Source organism: Metopolophium dirhodum, chromosome 5 (genome assembly GCF_019925205.1).
Source record: "Metopolophium dirhodum isolate CAU chromosome 5, ASM1992520v1, whole genome shotgun sequence".
Lineage (NCBI taxonomy): Eukaryota > Metazoa > Arthropoda > Insecta > Hemiptera > Aphididae > Metopolophium > Metopolophium dirhodum.
The window spans coordinates 15,505,351-15,513,357 of record NC_083564.1 but is presented as its reverse complement, the minus strand read 5'-3'; positions in this window follow the sequence as shown (position 1 = coordinate 15,513,357).

The following is an 8,007-nucleotide window of genomic DNA, read 5'->3' as shown; positions in this document are numbered from 1 at the left end:
GAAAATTCTGTTTGCATTTTTAACACGTATACTTTTGTTTATATGTGAAAAAAAAATGATGGTGGAAATATATTAAGGTCAATCCATAATAATTTAGTTAAGTGTCTAGAATCACTACTGCATGGGCCTCAGACATTTACTATTATTATAGTTTACCAATAACATAACTGCGGTGCCGTGTTACCTAATGTTTGATCAAAATAAAACCGCCAAAACAATCAAAGGGAAACTTTGAATCGTTGAATTTTGTCTATCGTGTCGTGAAGAAAACCATCAAAAAGTCCATAATTCTTCGTGATTGCGGAAATATACCATTTGTATACTAGCAATAAAAGTAGTATACAACTCCATTTTCGTTTTCAACAAGGCCTAAAACACATTCAATGGCTTTCGTATGCGCAACACAACTTTTGGATTAATAAAGTTTTCTCGTTCCGCTATGGTACCCTTTGCCATGATTTAACACATAGTTACACATTAGTGTAAAAATATATATAAATAGGACTTAATGTACGTTCAATTTCTCCTGTAAAGCTCGATATTAGTTTTTATCAAACGAAAAAACTACTCCCAAGTCGAGAGGTGAACACCAAAGATCGTCGCGAATACAGCAACCATAATAATTTCCCATTATGCTCAAGAAGTTTTTATCGGAACCATCGTGTTCTACTCTCGCGAGTTCAGTCGCAAGCGTCTAACGCCTGTTCGTTATATTCCTTTTGGTAAAACCGTCGGCCACAAGATCTCGACATAAATTAAGCCAACGCACAGTATACCTACCTATGTTCGTGTACGGCCTACTCCAGCCCCTGAGTAAACTTGTTTGGGATTAGGTGACTCCAATAATAGCGTATATAGCTTGTTGAACTGATTGGCATAGTATATCACAGTTAGACGCTAATCCGTTTAGATAGCTAACATTAACGGCGTTGATGACAGTATAATTTATATCGAGCTACTCAGCTACAATGCGATAATATCGATAACTAAATATAGGTAAGTACAGATGTTTCTGAAGGAGTAAAACGAAGAAACGGTCATGCTAAAGACAACGACGACAACGCAGCGAATACAAAATCATTGAGGTGTACATGATACTTTGTCGTGGACGGGCTCTTGAGATATTTAAAAAAAGTATCAACAATGCATTTATTTTTTACCCATAAACACGAGTTACAAATACAAAGTGTTTGGTTAAATAAAAATAAGATCATAATATTATATAGGGTGATGCGTTTAACGTAAAATGCTTATTATTTCAAAAACCATCGACATTTTTGAAAATATTTTTTTCTTTGATTATTTCAAATCGTTAAATTTTTTTTAAATACATATTTTGTATGCTATTTGTATCGTTATATTTTGTTAATTATATTAATTTTAACGACAATATGCATTTTTATTTCCTAGTTTGAATGCAAAATATGGAGTAATTCGATACATATTACTACAAAATTCGAATTTTGGACGTTTATTTTATAATAAAGTATAAAATATGTAAGAATTAGATGAGTTGAGTGGAATTTTACAGTGGTAACCCGCAAAATGTTGGTGCACTACTTCGCTGATCAAAACTTTAAATACTTATAACTTTACTAATAAATTACTTGTCGGAAAGATAGATTTTTATAGATCGGAATACACCGAATAATATGATAAACATAAAAATAGAAAAATGTGGTTTTGTTACGACTTATAGGTATTTAAAAGAAATGTTTTTTTATGAAATTTTCTAAAAAAAAGGTATTGTTCAGATATGGGTTATGGATCACCACCACGTATATTCTTCATTTTTTTACCTCTTTACATAATATAACATACTAAAATATAACATACTAGATACATACAGGATACATACAACTGTATCTAATACACGAATTTGATTTTTGTAAATAATTATTAATTACCACAGTTACATATTATATACATACTTACCAACAAATAAAATTGCTAAAATTTTAAATACTTCAATGTTATTCATTTAACTTTACATAATATAGTTACTAGTTATATTATAAACATCAGTGTTGGGTAGTAGTACTTAACGCAAATTTTTTTTTTTTTTTTATTGAACTTAAGCCCGGTGACTATGGCCATTAGCTGTTGTAAGGGTAAGGTTGGTTTTACGATTGTTTTTTAACGGTTGTTACGGTAGGTAGCAAAGACGTGTATGTGTGGCGAGGTTATTAACTACTATGAACCCGGGTGGTCACCCATCCGGGAGCTAGTAGCTGTAGCCGTTACTTACTCCCAGTCGCATTCCGCGACTGGTAGAAGCCAACGCACCACGCCAAGCCTAATGCAAATTTAAAAATACTGTAACGAAATTACTTTTGCAAGGACACTGTAGTAATTTCATTATATTTTATTTAAATTAACGCATTTGTAACGAAATTACTTTTTGAAATTAATTTCTATGGGGTACCGTGTTATTGTCCACATTATTAAAGTAACGTATGAATGTAGAATGTATCACAAAATCAAGGGACAAAAATAAATCGAGTAAAATTAAAAATAAATTAAACTTATTTACGATTCTGGAACTTGAAAGTTTTAGATAATAACCAATAATATTGTTAAAAATCCCAGGAATTAATACTTATACATTTCGTTTATGTACCTATAACATTTAGTCATTAAAAATATTCCTATCAATGTTATATACACTTATACCTATGATATACTGATATAGAATTTATGTAATAGATAACACAGGCACACAGCTATAACGTATGTATAACATTATATCATTATAGTCTAACTTATTAGTAGTTGTTACTTGTTACTACTTACTTAATAGTCATTATGGACTGTTTTTAATACATTTTTTTTTTAATAGTACCATTGTTTGTAACGCCTTACTTTTTGAAGGAAACAGTAACGTAACGCGTGATAAAAATAATGGCGGGCAACGCGAATGTTGTTTAAATAAATATATTTAATGTAACGATGGTAACGTAATTTTACTACTTTTCAATGGTGGTTTTACCCAACACGACACAGTAATAAATAAATAAACTTACCAACATTATTATATTGTAGTTTAACACAAAAAAACACTTACAATTGGTGTATTATAAGCTCTTTCACGACTATATTTTATGTCGTTGTCATTGTCGTCGCGATCATTGTGTCGCCCCTTACAACGAGATGATACCCAATTATTACAAGACGCTGTATATTTGTCACGGTTGAATCAGTTTACTGCACAATATTACACTTATTCGTCTTATCAACTTGTTTATCAGTCACTTGGCAACAGACACAGGGCCGTTTTCATGACGTCTCGAGTATTTTATTATACAGTGACGTGGATTGGGTGGATGGTAAAACTTAAAAATAATATTATTTGTTTCAATAACATGTCTTATCATTTTTATCAACTATAATATTATAGACGATATTTTAGAACAAAATAAAAGCTATCGTGGTTTTTTCTAATCATTATTATTAGGTATTATTTCTTTTTTAATGATTTTGTTGAGCATATAACCTATATCGGTAGTGGCTAGTGGTGAGTAATTGAGTATCTACTAAAGTTTAAAACCACAGCCGTCCAAACTCGGACGTTGCCAAGCCTTTGTACGACGGATTCCAAACGTATCTACTCACACTAATGATAATATTTATTTCAGCTCACACTAACACACTGCGTTACGTGTGTAACACATTGCCTATTCAAATCCCCTAAATAAATCATCCGCTTTCAATCCTCTTGAAATAACATTTTCGGCACGCCCCTGTACGGTTTACAATATATTATAAAAACGAGATAAATGTATTTTTTACTTCCGCCATTAATTATTGTGTTTAATAGAGAAGACGTATACCTGCCTACTATTTGTATTTGGTATCAATACAGAACAATAAAATATTAAAATGTATTCGTACGTCAGGAATATAAACACGTATTATTGTGATAAATTATTTTATAAAAATATTAATATATTTATCACGGTGTCACGTTATCAATCGATGTTTAAAAGTGATGTATGCAAGAATTTAAACAGTTAATATTGACCCATAAAACATTACCTAAATTATTACCTAAAACTCATTCAAATATTATATACATGCTATGAGCGCACAACTCGGTTAATACGAGAAGTAGGTTACCTGCTAAATATAATATATATATATATATATAATATGTATATTATATACGTACCATCAATAGATGATGAAAGGCCGGGACATAATATTTCATAGTTTAACGAGACCCTCGTGATAAACTCTATAATATTCATTATGTCTTATAAAATATATAGTATAATACATACGGAAATGAGTCTGCGAACGGTTTAATAACGTAAGTCTCGGCTACCCGCGGCTCTCATTGTAATTGTATGTGGCTCGTGAGTAAAATTTATAATTTGTATAAAAACCGCCATATAGATAGTATGGACTGGAAACTACGGGTTAAAATGTTGTTTGTTTGTTTGATACCTCGTTAAATTAATAAGCCTATAACAGTTATGAACTTAAATTTTATATGACTACCTATATACATATTTGTTAAAAATAAATAAGGTTTCTTCAAATTGAAAAATTTTATTTTATTTAGATATTAAGATATTAATCCTATAATTTACTTAGTATTAGTAATAGTAGTACTACTAATAGTAGTTCTACAAGTATTAACGAATAATGATAGGTTATAAAGTTAGTAGAAATATTCCTCCGGCGAGCCTGATGAAATAATATTATTAGCGCCGCTTTTTAATCTCGAATTATTTTAGTTTTTTAATATTTATGTAATTCTATTTTTTGTCTTATTTAAATTTTAAAGTAGGTACTATAATAAGTGACTACTAAATGTTCTGTGCACCAAGAAAAAAAACCTGTCCAGACAATATTAATACAAAAATAAATGCAAACGCTATGTTGCCCGTTGGAAATAAATTAACATTGACATACGCCTTTGTTGTATTGTAATTTTCGAACCAATTTTCGATTTAGTCTCGAATACCGGAATACCTTACCGTTATTGAATTTTATTATAATATTCAATAAGTTCAAAAAATCAGTGTGTCGTACAAAAATATTGGTCTGCGTACAGTGCGCGTGCAGTCAATTTTTATGGGAGGAGGTGGTCATTTTATGTAGATTTAACCACATTAGATATTTTTGATCTGTGGTAACGTGGTATAATAACTACGCATAACATAACCTACGCTAAATGTTTAAAATATCAAAGACGGGACTAAAAAAGTTAATGGAATGGGGCTATTTCTTGTCAATACATTCTGCCTACTACCCACTTTATATTATATAATTTATATAATACCTATACAGTGTGCAATTTATCGAACCCATAACATACTAAATAAACAAATCAATAAATAATTAAATATTATGATTAAATTATTAATAATATTTATTTGATTGATTATTAAATAATAAGATAATATAATATAACCTTTCAGTTATTAATATCAAAATTAAATATTTATATTAATTATTGGAGTCTTCTTCCTCTTTGTATTTAGTGGGCATTACACGGGTCAATAATTTAAAAAATATTTTTTGAAATGTATAAAATAGTGATGTTACAAAATCTTTCTCGGCCAATGGTGTTTTTTTGTAAATATTTTGACTTTTATAGGTGTCTACAGTCTACAGTAAGTTATCCATTGAAGTTTTAAAACTATTTTATTTTATCTCGCTGCTATCGTCGGATTGTAGATGAGATAATTACTTTTTAATTGCATTTACTCATTCAACAAAATACTTAAACCTAATAAATTTTTTTTCTATATAATTAGGTACCTTCTAATTGTTTAAAATAATATATATTTTTTTAATATTAATATACAAAACACTTGTTTAATTTTTTGAAAGAATGGTTGGTTTCCCTCTCACCAAGTTTATGTCCGATTGCACAGGTATGATATTATTATAATACCGTATAGGTCATAACATAACATTATGTACATGGGCATGGTAGAGTGAGTACTGGGTATACGTATAATGATATATGTACTTGACAATAAATAATAATAATAATAATAAGTAGGTAAGCGCCTGTACAGAGGAAGGAAAAATTATTTTAACAAATTCAATTATAGTATATTTTGAGGGGGGTGCTTGTTTTAAACAGTCGGTATTATTATATTACAATATAACATTGTAATATTAGAGTGCAGATGCACGAAACACTTTCTACTGTATTTTGGAGGGTTGCTGGGTATATATTTGTATAATATCGTGATGTTTCGGGTCTGGATTGGGTCTCCAAATCTGTTTCTGCCCGCGGTAGATACCTACCGAATTCTGTGAATATTTTTCCCGCTGAAAATGCATTAAAAATAATAACATAATTCTACGAAACATACAGTGCGCCAAAACGATTCCCACCGTCGCCTTTGTTTGGATTTTAACTACAACAATAGTCGGGTCACCCTTTTCGTTTTTAATTAAATCCGAACGACAGGTAATTTAATCACAATTAGTATATAATATTTAGTATGAATCTAGATACACGCACAACGATTAAACAATTAAATTGAAAGTTTGTGCGGTTTCGCGGTGTGGCGTTGCGGTTATATTAATGTCATTTTTGTTTTTTGGTCTCGCGAATAATATTATAATAATTTTAGGTATGCTATGCATTTAGGACTTGCGTAATTTGTCGAATTTCCAAAACAATCATTGTACTTTTCATTGTATTTGAAAACCGATTTTTCAATTGAATAGATATCAAAAAATTCCGAATAAGGGCAGACGAGTTCAAATACGAATCTCGTGCTAAATATTTGCAAGAAAATGTTGTTGAAAAGACGATTGTGATGGAGAGCTAAGTGAAATAATTTGGCGGCCCCATCCATTTTTTTCTGTAATAACCAGGGTTCGGGACTTATAGCCCTAAAAAACATTAAAATATTCACTCATAATATTAAATATTGACCTGGGTTTTTATCATAGTAAAAATGATTGACGTGTAAGCTCGGCCCGAATAAAAATATACGTATACTATTTTTGAGAACCATTTAGCATTACTCAGAGGACACCATGAGGAAGCGATCCATATCGTCCTCCAAAAATTATTTTCATATTATTATTCATAATATGAAATTCGTTATGTTAATGTAAAATTGTGTAAAAATGTATGGAATATGTTTCAGTATTAAAAAATATAAGTAAAATGTATTTGCATTTTGCAGATTAAATATGTCGTGCTTATTATATTTTATTGGTCAAAATTATCGGGCCAAGTTTACAACATACCTTTTTTATGATCTAAAATTTCTGGGCCGAGCTTACAATAAAAAAGGCCCAGTTTACATTTGGCCATATAATATGCCCCCAAAAAACATAAACATGTTCACGAAAAAGAGGAGTAATTGGATGTCGCTCTGCTGTACAGTAGGTTACAAGTGGGTCAATGTATATTGGATTGTATTAAACTTAAATTCAATGATATAATAATATCATTGTATAAGAAAAACGATTCTGATCGGAGACTGTTTGGCAGTCTGGATATTTTATATTGTTATTATTTATTATAGTCTGTAAGTTGAATTAATATTATAATTTTTTATTCGTTTCTATGGTGATGAACAAAGTGTCGGAAATTATAGTCCCAAAAAACTACCTACTCGTATATGACGCTTTTCAATAAACCAACTCGTACAACTAACTACATGTTTTCGATGGTCGATCACTGATCAGTGATCACATAAGTGTGCAATATTTTTCTGATCTACCTATACAATATTATAAATTATAATCAATTATTATCCATGAATGAAAAATCGTTAAATAATCGTCAATATAGCAAACAATTTTAAAATATGAAATAACTAATTTCTAAAATATGCAAAAACCTCGAAAATATTCGAAAATATCCAAAATAAAACGTTGTATTTAAATTCTCTATACTTTGAAACATATTTGCATACCGCACTCTGCTATGTTTTACGACATCTACGATGGATAATATGCAAATTATAGGCAGATCTAAGTCACGAACATTTCTAACCCTGATACCTACATATTATAACCAAG